Below are 13,309 nucleotides of genomic sequence, written 5' to 3'. Positions count from 1 at the left end.
CACAAACTGAATTATGAAATCTATTTTTTTTTGTTTTGTAATTTTAACTCTTACATAATATTTTTTTTATCTCAAAACCGGCAAAGTATAAAATCATGTCAAAGTGGTCGGTCCTTATGACGATTGAAATTTTTTTAAACCTCAACACTTTGAAGACTTTGCACAATCTGAGGATTTTAGCTCACCACAAACTGATGCTTCCTCATTTCCCATTTTTTTTTCTTTATTTCTATATTTACGCCTTCAAGGATTATTTCAAGGTCAGGGAAACTTTCTGACGGAAATGAACCAAGATGTAAAGCAAAGTATTTTGTGGTCAAGTTGTCGGAAATATTTACCCCGTGGAACTAATTGTCTATTGACACAGATGGTGACAAACAAAAAAAACGAAATCTAGTAAAGAATAGAAATTTAGAGCATATACTTAGGAGCCTAAAACCATGTCGTTGTGTGGACAATATCAATTTATCGAAATTTAGAACGGGTTTTTGTTTTTTTTTTTTTTTTTTCAAATCATGTCATCTAAATTGTGTTTCTATTTTTTGCTAAAAATTTTTTCTTTTAATTATTTATACAAAGAAAAAAAAAGATTTCTTGCCCTAAGAAATTTTTTGTATTTTAAATTAAAATTGAAAAATTTTTTGGGGCAAGAAATCTTTTTTTCCTGTGTATAAAAAATTCAAAGGAATCAGTTACTGTGTTCACTATTTTCATATATGCCCTTGAAAAATGAATCATAACGATGTACAAAAAAATTTTAAAAAACCGTTCATAAAGCACTCTCAGCATCTTCGCGCTTGAGGTGTGCAAAAAAAGGGTAGTTAAAAAAAGGATTTTTATTTTTGAAGGATAAGAAGTCAAATTTTATTTCAATTCGTCCATCTAAAAATAGAAGAGCTCTAAGAAATCAAAACGTCGAAATTTAATGAAGACTCGATTTTCAAAAATCGGATCAAATCCGATGACTTTCCTTTTTTTGAAAATTTACAATTTTCATAGCGGAAAGTTTCAAAATTAATTCGGGTTCGATCATTATTTTTTTCACAGGATAGAAGTGTTTTGTATTAAGCTATGAAGTGAAAACAAAAATTATCTTAAGACTGGAAAATATTTTTTTCTGCCTAAAGAGAATTTTTTCTCAACTCAAAAAAATTTTTATTTTTAATTTATTTTTTCTGTGTGAATTAACTGTTCTTAAAAAAAAAAATTGAAGACTTAATTTATTCTACAGTAAAAATTAACGAATACTTATAACACTAATTATCACATGTCACGTTGAGTCATAAAAAAATAATTATAAAAAAAAAAAATAAAAAAAATTTATTTAAAAAATGTTAATGTCTGAGCTTGATTATGTATTTAAAAACACATAAATACTTAAAATCATTGATATTCACCAATTAAAAAAAAATGCTTTTTACCGTCTCTTGTAAAATTTATTTTTTGAGGGTCATACATTTTGAAACATGTAACAATAATATTTTAAGATGCTTAAAAATAATTTTTGTTCAATCTTCGCTAGTAAATATTCAAAATAAAGTTGTAAATTAATTTTATGTATTCCTAAAAACTTCGAGGTAATTTGATACTCCAAATTAAAAAAATTTTTCGAAAAGAATATTAAATATCATGGTCTTTTGTTTTCATTTTATATATATATATATTTGATATCACTGCGAGATTAATATCAATTTCAACATGAAATTAGTGTCATTAATTTTTATAAACAAGGAGCTTTCACAAACATATAAGTGTAAACCATTTTAAATGTATGAAACGTGTTAAATTAAACATAACATTCTTTATTATGTTTGTAAAGTTTTATGGTAGTTAACTAAATTATATATGTACTAAATAACTATTTAATGGAAGTTAAATGTTATTTATCTATTTATTCATTGCACATAAAATAAAATGGTATAAATTAATTTATTTAAATTATATAAAAAAAAAAAATAAATAAACTTGATTCAACTTTTATTGGCTCCATGCACTGTAAAAAATTTTTGGTGTGAAAATGGTCCCCGAGAATTATATATGGTGTCCTCAGTGTGAAATTTTTTAATGTGAAACATTAAGCAGTCCTGGGTCGAAAAATTTCATCTGTTTTAACCAAATAGAAATTTTAAATGACTTTTATTCAACTTTGCTTTTTATTTCTGTTTAATTAACATGTGAAATTTAACCGAGTTTTGTGCGTACTCCGTTTACTTAAACTGTTTTCAATATCTTTTAGTCTGGTTTTAATCGACTCTACACAGAAGGAAATTTTTTGTGAAATTGGTCCCCGAGGACTTTCCATCGTTTCCTTGGTGTGAAATTTTTTCAGTGCGAAACATCAAGCGGTGTACCTTTAATACGTGTAAATGTTATTTTTCACATCATTCGGTGTTATCAGCTCAAAACTCATACATTGTCTGATCATATGATCTGTAGTTAAAAATGACCCAATGCTGTTTTTAATATTAAAATTGATTAGTTTAACTTTACCTTCAAAAATTTTCAACTAATTTTCCTAATAATGATTGAAAAAAAGTACAATTAATAACTGAACCAATAAAAAATATAATGTCAAGTATTTCCAAGTGAAAAAATTACTCATTACAAGTAATATTGTATTCAAAAATCTAATCAACTATAGAGCATTTTTGGGCTTGGAGAGATTTACTGAATATCTCAATGATACAGACTTTTGTACTGAAGCGGGAGCGTGTATGTTTTCAGACAAACCTATTAAATATAAAGGAATCGAAAACTGCAGGGTTCAGAAAAAAATTTCGTTACAAATATTAGTCAAAAAAAAAAAAAAAATGATTAGTAACAATATGAAAATATCTTGTGTATATATTGAATAAAAAAATATATAATCTTTCACATTGAGAATCATTGTAAAAGTAAAATTTACTATTACTCACTTTGTTCTGTGGAAATTGAAGAATTTTTTTTGAACGTCGTTTTATCCGCTGCTGAAAATTCAGATCTTTAGACACTTAACAGTTAATGAAGAATCTTGAACATACAAGCAATGCTGATAGTGATAGCTAAGAATAGAAACAAAGAAAAGAATATAATCGATTAACAAAATGACAAAATGATGATTAAAATTAGAGTCAATTTTCTAAAAGAAGAATATAATTGGATTTATTTATGGGAATGCAGACTTAAAGATAATTAAATAAAGTCACAGACTCACGTCATGCAAACTGGAAATGGGATGCACGTTAGTAACCAAGCCGACGGATCTGGGGTTTCGCGGTCCCTTGGCGTCCTTTCTAAAGCGTCGGCGTCGTTGAACTTTCCAACCCCTGCGCAATATTTGCAGCGCACAAAACACATCCCTGATGGTCCGGGCTGAATTTTGGGAGTGGATAAAAAATACAGACGATCAATGTCAACATTCGTATTGTAATCTTAAGTTTCACTGTTAATAGAAAAATTTCAGAAAATGACTAAAGGTTTTATATTTTGTACGTGTAGGGGTAAAATGTTTTCCAACATTGGCATCCCCAAATATTACAGAATTTTACGATTTCAAAGAGTGAATTTGTTTTTTACTACTTTAGAAGTAGTAAACTGATCTAAATAAAAAGATTTTTGAAATAATTGTTGTTGGATTAATTACTAAAGCAGTAATTTGATATTAATATACTTGAAATACTGATCACTTTTTATAGTAAACGCATATTTTACTATCCAGGGTCAAAAAATTTGATCTAATTTTAGTCTCACTATACTGTATTCAGACTAATTGGTTCGTTTTTGAACTCGTTGATCTGTCTTTTAAATTTTGGAAAAATTTTAAGCTGCTTTTGATCTAAAGACCGTAAGAAACAGGCTAAAAAATAGAAAGAGTACGATTTAGGTCTGGATGATAACAAAATAAGGCAAAATATTTTGAGAAAAAAAATCTGATTTTGATCTAGAGGCGAACGAAACCAAGCTAAAAATGATTGAAAACGAGTATGAATTAGGAATAGTATACATCTGTGACATACATGAGTATTGTGGTGATCTTATAATAGTTAGTTACTTTAAAAACTATATTATTTACTTTAGGAGCATGATCGATTGATAAGAAAATCGTACGGTCGAGCTATTCGTAACTATTGGATTGATAGATATATTTTGTACGTTCGTCTACAGTTTATAGCACGTGTTTACGGTTTTATGCTTGATCATAAAACGAAGAATATAGTTGGATGAACCAGCGATATGTTGCTTTATATATATATCTACTCTGCTGTACATGCAAGCTTTTGCTTATTCTAGTTACTTCTAAAACAAAATTAAATGACTTTACTAGAGGGGGTGGGAAAATAATTTTTATCACTGTATTTAATTTCATTTACTTTAGATTTTACCAAACCTAAAATATCTTTTACAAATAATGTAAATTTTTAATATTTTATTTTTCAAGAATATTATGTATAGAGACGACCGGGGCATGGTGACCCAAGCCACTAATAATTTTTTTGGACCTTTGAGCACCGACCACAAGTTTTTTTGATCTATCTCGAACAAATCCATTATAATATTCCCATAACTAAAAAAAAAAATCGGGGATACGACAGACCCTTTCCAAAAAATTATAAAAAAAAGTTTTCATTATCAGCTGGTTACATAATTTTTGAAGATCATTTCACGTGTAAATGTAATGTTTGTATTTAAAACCCGGGCTTTTTTTAGTTGAATTCCGGATATAGAATGAAACCAAATTTTCGAAAGTTTTATTGATCAAAGTTTTTAAAAACACTTCTTCTTTGTTAATATTATAAAAAAATATAGACTAAAATTTATAATAGGATGAGAGGTATTTATATATAAATAGAACTGCAAAACGTAAATATGGTCGGTATGTCCAATAGTCGGCTTAAAGATTTACAAGTATATAGCTTTTCGCTTGTGATCATAAAACGTCCATTTTCAGTTTTGACGATCGAGAATTGTACATAACCGACAATGTAGCTGCAATAGCTGTACAAGTATAAGCCTTACAAACTGTAGGAGGCATATAATTTTCCCGTAAATGAATAAGAATAAATTGGATACATGAACCAATGGTATTCTTCAGACCCAAGATGCTGCTAAGCAGTCTCACGAATGACGATGCCAAGAGATCGGTTTCAAAGTACACGAGAAGTTTTATGAAGCCTAATTACAGAGTCCTTCCGACCGCCTCCTGCCAACACCGACGCTCTAGGTGTTCAACAAAGGTTCGACTTGTTTTTTTTTTTGCCATATTTTGCAGCATGACTAAGAACAGGCCCTTTAAAGCACTTAAATATTTATTGAACAGGAATCTCATTTTAAATTTCCACTCAAAATTATTGTTAGTATCATATAATTATACACAAGAAATATATTGGTTCTATAAAAAGAAGCCAATAATCTATAAATTTTTAGTAAATAAGAAATGTATATTAAAAAATACAGTTTATGTATTTTATCAGATATGTTGCCGTATCATGCCATGATTACAAAAAAAATTATAACCTTCTCTTAACAGAAAAAAATTAATGAACACTGCTGAAAATGCATTAGTGCGTTGAATAGTATTCTATTAGTGATCGTTAGTAACCATAAAGACTCTGACTATTGAATCCTATAACACTATTGAATGTTATTAGTGTCGGGTAGTGTTGTATTAGTGATCATTAGTCGAAGTACTAATGGATCTTGCAACACTATTGGAAGTGGTATAGTTAGTTTTGAATAATGTTTTATTAGTGTTCAATAATAGTACTCTCTGGCTAATGAATCTTGCAACATTGTTGGAAGTGATTAGTGTTGTATTTGTGATCTTTAGTACTCTAGTACTGAGTCTGGTATTATTGGAAGTAATTAGTCCTAAATAGCGTTTTTTTGTGTTTATTAGTAGTCTACAGTAAATCTTAGAATATTACTGAAAGTGATAAGTACTGGCCAGACTTCAATAGTGATCATTAGTAATTCGAATAGTCGGTACTACTCTACTGTGAAATTCAATTTAATGACACTAAACGCACTAATTGCACTAAACACACTAATGACACTTAACCATTGGTGCGCGAAAGATTTAAACCATTAGTAATTCTCATTAGTGCTGATGATTAGTTTTTTTCCGTAGTCCATTTCAGCCCCCCCCCCTTCCTTCCACCATATTGTTAACGGGAATTTTGTAATAATCACTTTGAAAAATTTTTTATTCAGCTTAGATATTGAGCATTATCATTAAATTTACTTTTTCTCGTGATTGAAAAAAAAAGGATAACAAAACAACAGGATGTGTGCGTATTACAAGATAATAAACCACGGCATTAATTGGAAATAAAATCTCGAACCTGAAATAGCAAAAGATTCGGCTCTGCATTGTTCGTATTCAAAAGTTTCAGATGCAATGAAATGGCGGATAGTTGAAACTAGTCACGTAGAATAAGGTAAGAAAAATAAGATACAGCGAAAGAGTCAGTATCAGAGTATACTCACTCATGAATAAGGGATGAGCAGACAAGATCCTGGTAGTCATGGCTGAATGACAACGTCTGACTTTGTATCATTCTCTAGTGCAAAATATATATCAGCACTGAAACATATGACAACATTGAAGCTTCGGTCTTCAGGTTATATGTCGTCGTTAAACTAAAATAAAATTTCTTCTGCCTCTTGACTTTCAACATCCTTTTGTTACTGTTTCTGTTTTTTTATACTTTTTAGCCGTAAGACAGACACATACACACACCCGTCATTATAAATCTATATCCGTATGTCAGAGCATGATTCTCAGCCCAGATTCACCGTGTATAATGTCTCAATATGTACTTAAGTATCTGCTGGACAATGAAATGAGTATAAAACAAATTCTCTACACGGATTCTAAAATATACATTTGAACATTAATATTTTTAGAGCCATAGTTGATGTGTGATGTATATTATACAATGTTATTTATGACATATAAAACGGTTTGTCCTGCTTAATAACGCAGGCAGGTAGCAAAAGGAATAAGTATTTCGCCTCAAGGACACGTTATCCTGAGTCACGCAAAGTAATTTCCGTGAGTGGAGTATCTCATACACGAGCAATAATTTTCCGAGTGAATTTTCTTTCGAAATGACATTTAAGTGCTCAAACATCTCTTGTGATTTTATGACTCTTTTTTAGCGACAGTCTTATCAATCAAATAAAGCGCGCCAAGAGGGGGGGGGGGGAGTTTACGTTTTAAGAGAACACAAAAATGACATCGAGTAAATCATGGCATTGCGATGACGTGTACTAAAAAAAACATGATTCTATTAGTGATACCATTAATGACTCTGCTTCACTCTAATATTTATTGAGACATAAAATATTACTTTTTTTTTCATAATATTATCGTTACACAGTTAGAAGATTGGGGTTGAAAAAACGTCAATTATATTTGATATAGACGTTTCTCACTCGTGTTTGCTCGTCAAGGGTAGATCTGGATGAACAAGAGGACGGGCCAAATAAACGACGAGGGTGAATGAGAAAATATTTGTCTGGAAGAGTCTTCGCATGGCCGGATTTGTATATTCAAGGGAAGTTATGATGGCGACTGCGAGACGATGAGGGACATTAGGGGTGTGCCCCGGATATTAGCCAGAGTCACGAGTATCATACTTACGTTACCCTCTTGTGAAAGAGGCGGACTATGACGATGTACCATTTCCCTTTCTCTTCTCCTCGTTTAATGTCCTGATATATACACATATAGATGGACATGTATCCAGTTATATTATACGTACTTGCGAAGACGAGAAATGCCATCATGTCGTTCCTCAACATCCCTTTTTGTTCCGCTTTTATTCTTTCACTTCTTCACCTCACCTCGAGTTTCCAGCTCGATAAATCTCCTGGTGCGTTTATATTTCTTGCTTGCCAGAGAACGCAAGAGAGCAAGCGCTGGCGTTATGGATTTGCGGGGTGGATTCTGTAGAACCTCCATAGTCGTGGTGTAGCAAAAGACCATTCGTAATACACCCAAACGGAGGTACAAGAGTTTACGAGCTATATAGCCGACTGTTATTCATCAAAAATCCCGAAGCAAGAGCAGGTTTCAAAGCATCATTAAATGCTATGAGAAGAACAATTGAATTTTTGAGTTTAGCTTCTTGTGGTTGGAGATTTAAATTTGACAAGTAATATATATATTTTTTTTAGACACGGTGAGAAATTAAGTGACAATATATAGCTCGAACATTGTAGTATAATTTATTCATTGTAAATTTTTAACGACTTTCTACATAACGTTTTATGATTATAAGTATAAAGTTATAATATATCAGAACAAAGTATATAATGTCCAAATATCTTATATATTTTCTATAGAATTTTAAAGATTCTTTCCAATATTTTTTTACCAAGAAAACAGATATACATATCTATACTTATAATATATACGAAAAAATTTTTATTATAACGCATTATTTATGTCATTTCAGATTATATGATATTTAAAATTTTTCATAAGTTGAACACAGACATATCAAATCAATGTTATATTATATATATTCACACACACACTACTCTACAAATAACTCAAACTAATTTTTGATTTGAAAGTTAAATACATATTTTTATTTAAAAAAAAATTTATTTATACTAAAAAATAAAATAATATTTTTGTTTAATCAGCACGTTTTTAATTATAGAAAATTTAAGGTTACCCAGTAAATAAGCATTGACAGGTAAATACATTTACTGTGAAAATTTTTAAAGTTTGAACACAGTAATTATTTACTATTTACTACTTACTACTATCTACTATTTACTACTTTAGGTATTATGATAACGAACTTTGTTCCCATTTGTATACCTTAAACAAAAATAATTTTCAACGGCAAGATTTATGTTTAGATGTTCAAATTGTGAATTTGCAATTCAAAAATAACTACAACTAACCGAGAAAAATAAGTAAATACGTTGTACTCATCGAGGCGCTGCCTGGTGTCAAAATTTTTACTTCACCCAAGTAAATCTGTTACTTGGTTTGAGAATTAGCTTTATTGTGTGAAAAAAAAAATGTACTTTTGAACCAAGTATATACAAATCTTGATTTAAGAATTCTGAAACGCCTTGAGACAAGAAATAAATTATTGAAACAAAAAAAATGGAATTTTCCAAACTAGTATTCTTGGTTCAAGAATGTATCACTTGAATCGAGTCGATTTTTTTTTCTGTGTACACACATGAACGTCTCTATCTGAAAATATAGTCAAAATAGTTTCCTAAGACCTCAAAATTTTCGAAAATCGGACCGAAATAAATAATTTATTTTTTTTGAAAAGTTTCAATTTTTATAGCGAAAAGTTTAAAAAAATGTCTATTAGTATACGCATATATCTCTAAAAGATGTGATTCGAAATTACAATCTTTCATTCGATGTACAATAAGTAGCTTCATATTTCTTATTTTATGAAATCAACATAAATTTCATATCTAAGTTCACTGTGCGTTAAATATGAGAGTTAATCATGTTTGTGATAAGACAAGAGACGAGACATTATTCGCATTCTGGATACATAACTATATATATGTGTGTGTGTTTGTGTGTGTGTGCGGTTTGTGTATATATATATATCAGCACTTTACTACGAGAAAATCTCTCTTATCGATCCAAACTCACCCTGAATTATAATTCTACACAGACATGCACTTACCCTGGAATATTGACATACCTTTAGAACACGGAAATTGTCTCCTCTGAAAGCCGGGTTTATGAGTATCATAAACCATAAAAGTGGCCATTGACAAGTGATTTGAAATGTAAACAGTTGGGTACTAGAAACTAGAAGAGTTCGGGATCTTCAAAAACTCGCTGCCAGAAAATTTTAAAATAGTCTAAAAATTGTACCTATATTTATCTTTAGTCCTTTAAAATCTACTAAATTTTGCTTCTAACATTGAACCCTCTTTGATTTTTCTATTCCACAGTCACTTCAATAGCAGCAACAGATATAAAAATCAACAAAACTTAATATTTAATACTGACGCCTATATATCAATATTTGTATTCATTTGCATGGAAAAATTGTGATTTTTGAAAATGAATTATGATTATGCTTATAATTATAATATTCGTCATTGGAAAAGGGAAAAAAATTGTATCCAAGGAACTTTTGAAATGGGGGTTCAAAAACGATTTTTTACAGAAATAACTCAGTATTTTCTATATTTCGTTTTTTAGAGCAAATATATAATACAGAAAAAATAACTCTGAAAAAACGGAAAGATTCCTCTTGAGTTAAAAAAGAACCCAAGACAGGTCTGTTGACCTTAATTAGTTTATTGCTGTGGATTATGCTATGGTTTACCGTCCATTGTGTGACGTTTTCCTTTTTCTTTTTCAGTAGCATTGTTTGAAGACTATATAGATATACCCTTTATTTATGTTTAGAAACTCGAGTAAAGTTCTTTTGTGTGTAATTCAGCACCTGAATTTTGTGGTTGTGGCATAGATTTACGTGATTTTAGTGACAGGGTGAGTGTTATTGTAACTGTAGCTTGATATGTAGGTCTAATTTTAAAAGCATGTTTTAAAGATCCACGAAAAGATATCAGTTTAGTTTTTTTTCTTTTTTTTTTAATCAATAATATAAATCTATATGATCTGTCTGTAAATTTGATTCAATATTAGGGTGTGCGAATAGTTCGAAATTACGGAATAATTAGTATCAAATCAAATCGAACTATTCGAAATAAACTGTTTTCTCAGTGCACTTATTACAAAAAAGTAATTCCTTGAATTTCTTTAAACAGAAAGATTTAAGGAATGGTCATAAAATATGAGCGCGTGGTGGTTTAATGATTTAACCCTGAAGCCATGGCAGCTCAATATACTTATACAAAAGAGTACAATTTAGCTGCAGAGTTGCATTACGGCTGCAATATATTTACACGTGTATTTACGACTGACCACTTTACTCGTTTTGTTTTACACTATACCTTTGTAACAAAGGAGAAGATAATTCTCAACGTTCTTTGTTACCAACGTACTTTTCACATAATGACCGTTTAAATATACTTGGAAACTCAACTAAAACAATAAATAAAAATAATAATAATAAACAAAATTAGGTACAGTTTAAATGTCATTAATAATCAAATTGTTATTTTTTTTAACTGAAAATTTGAAAATTAATTCAATCTGATACATAAATATATGAATTGACACAATGAAAGACACAGGACACTACAAGCTTATAAAAGTTTGTTTTTTGTTGCTTCTTCTTAATTATTGTCCCAATTGGGCCACCTTATAAAAGTTTTAGAAAAAAAAAAAACTATTGTTTTTATTATTTTTGATCCTTTTTATTTGACATGCTCCTAAATTTTTGGTAATATTTTTATAAAGGCTGTTAGTTTCTGACGCATTTACTATAAAATCTTATTTATTCAATTTAGTATAAAAAGATTTTGTATAATATTCAGTATTTAAAAGGTGAATTATTTTCTTAGCGCCCTCTCTCTCTCCCTTAAATAATAATACTATAAGGACAAAAAGTTAAAAATTCTGTGTTATTTATTAAAGGATTCTTGCAATAAACTTATATTACACAGCATCATATATTCAGGACGACGTACGCAATACACCCTCGTAATTCATGCGTGGCCATAAAAAGCTGTCTGTCACAGGTGCACCCTCTGTACATAAAGGTTCTCATATTCTTCCGAAATCGATACCCATCGCTGCTCGTTTCCGATTTCACGACAGGATTCCCATTCGATGTAAATTAAATGCAAGCACATACATATACATTTATTTCCCGCTGATATATGCACAGACATATATGTATATATTATAAATAACAAAAATACGTAAGAATGCATGCACAAAAAAAAACGAGTCGTGAAAATATCACTTTTAGTAAAAAATAGTAATGCGAAATAAATAATCGCATTATTTTTATTATTTATTATCGAATATATAGAAAAAATCACCAAATGGTAATTTATACTATATGTTTATCTAAAAAATTGCTATATTATAACTTATAATACTATTTCATTGACAAAATATCAATTTATACAAAAAGAATACTTAATTATTACTAAAAGTTGAATAATATATTTCATTATACGATTTATCAATTTTCATTTTGTAGTAATATAAAAATTAATTAAAAGTATGTATTAAATACCTTACCATATGAAAAAGTTACTATTAGTGTAGTAATGTCTGTAAATCAGATGAATATCACCGTATTAAATATTGTACAGCAGCTAAAAATTACTAAACGGTTTGTAATTTTCCAAAAGCAGATTGATAAAATTAACAATTGGTAGAGATAACGTATGCGAAAATGTATTACAAGTTCAGAGACTCGTTCAAACGAGATTTCGGACCGATAGACTGCGGTCAGAATTCGCACGCGGGAGATCAGGGTTCGAATCCCGATCAAGTCGTTGTTTTTAAAAATCAAGATTGCCACCAATTTTAATACCCATGTCATAAATAATAAAGAGATGAATAGATTTTCTGATTTTCGAGTTATTTAAAGTAAATATTATTTATGTTTTTCAATACAGTCAAAGTCTATTAAGTCGAATTTCATTAACTCGGAACTTCCCCTCAATCTTGACCCCCACTATGAAGTACAGCATGCATGTAGATGTCAGAGCGCATGCGTTGTAGTTTACTCTCTAAAGGAGGTGACATTCGATAAGTAGGAATTTCCAGGAAATTTCCACTCTTCCGTAGACTCTGTCCGAGTTAATGGAATTCGACTACTTAAAAATTTACTCGACTAATCAATGTCGCATTAATATGATTTCTGAAGAAGACTAACAGCTTCCTCGTTTATGAAAAATTTAACAATTTTACTATCACTTAAAAAATGCATAATAAATATAAAATTTTCTATAAATGTTCTAAGTTTTTCTACTTAATTTTATGAAGTAGTTTACATCTAAAATAACTTTGAATTTATCTTTCGAAAGTTAAAATAATTTTAGAGATTCTTTATGTTTTTTATCATAACCTTTCAGCAGCACCGCGATTAATATTTCACTTGAGAAATCTCCAAGTGCCATTTAATGGATTTTGTTGCAAAGCGCGAAGCCATTCTCACTAGCTCCTTAAGACTTTATGTATCGTTATAAGGGAATAGATCCTACCATCTTGTGGGAGTACTTCTGGGATAAAATAACGATCCGAAGGAGTATCTCTCCCTTGGAAATGAATCAGGACCAAAAGTAATCTGGGCTTAGAATCCGGCGCGCCACTCCCACGTGTCTGTTAGCTGATGGAGTTTGTATGGCTAAAAAGGAATGATCCCACCTACAGATATTCTCTCAGGTTGGAGCTGTA

This window comes from Microplitis demolitor, chromosome 3, assembly GCF_026212275.2.
Source record: "Microplitis demolitor isolate Queensland-Clemson2020A chromosome 3, iyMicDemo2.1a, whole genome shotgun sequence".
Lineage (NCBI taxonomy): Eukaryota > Metazoa > Arthropoda > Insecta > Hymenoptera > Braconidae > Microplitis > Microplitis demolitor.
This window is presented reverse-complemented; position numbering follows the sequence as displayed.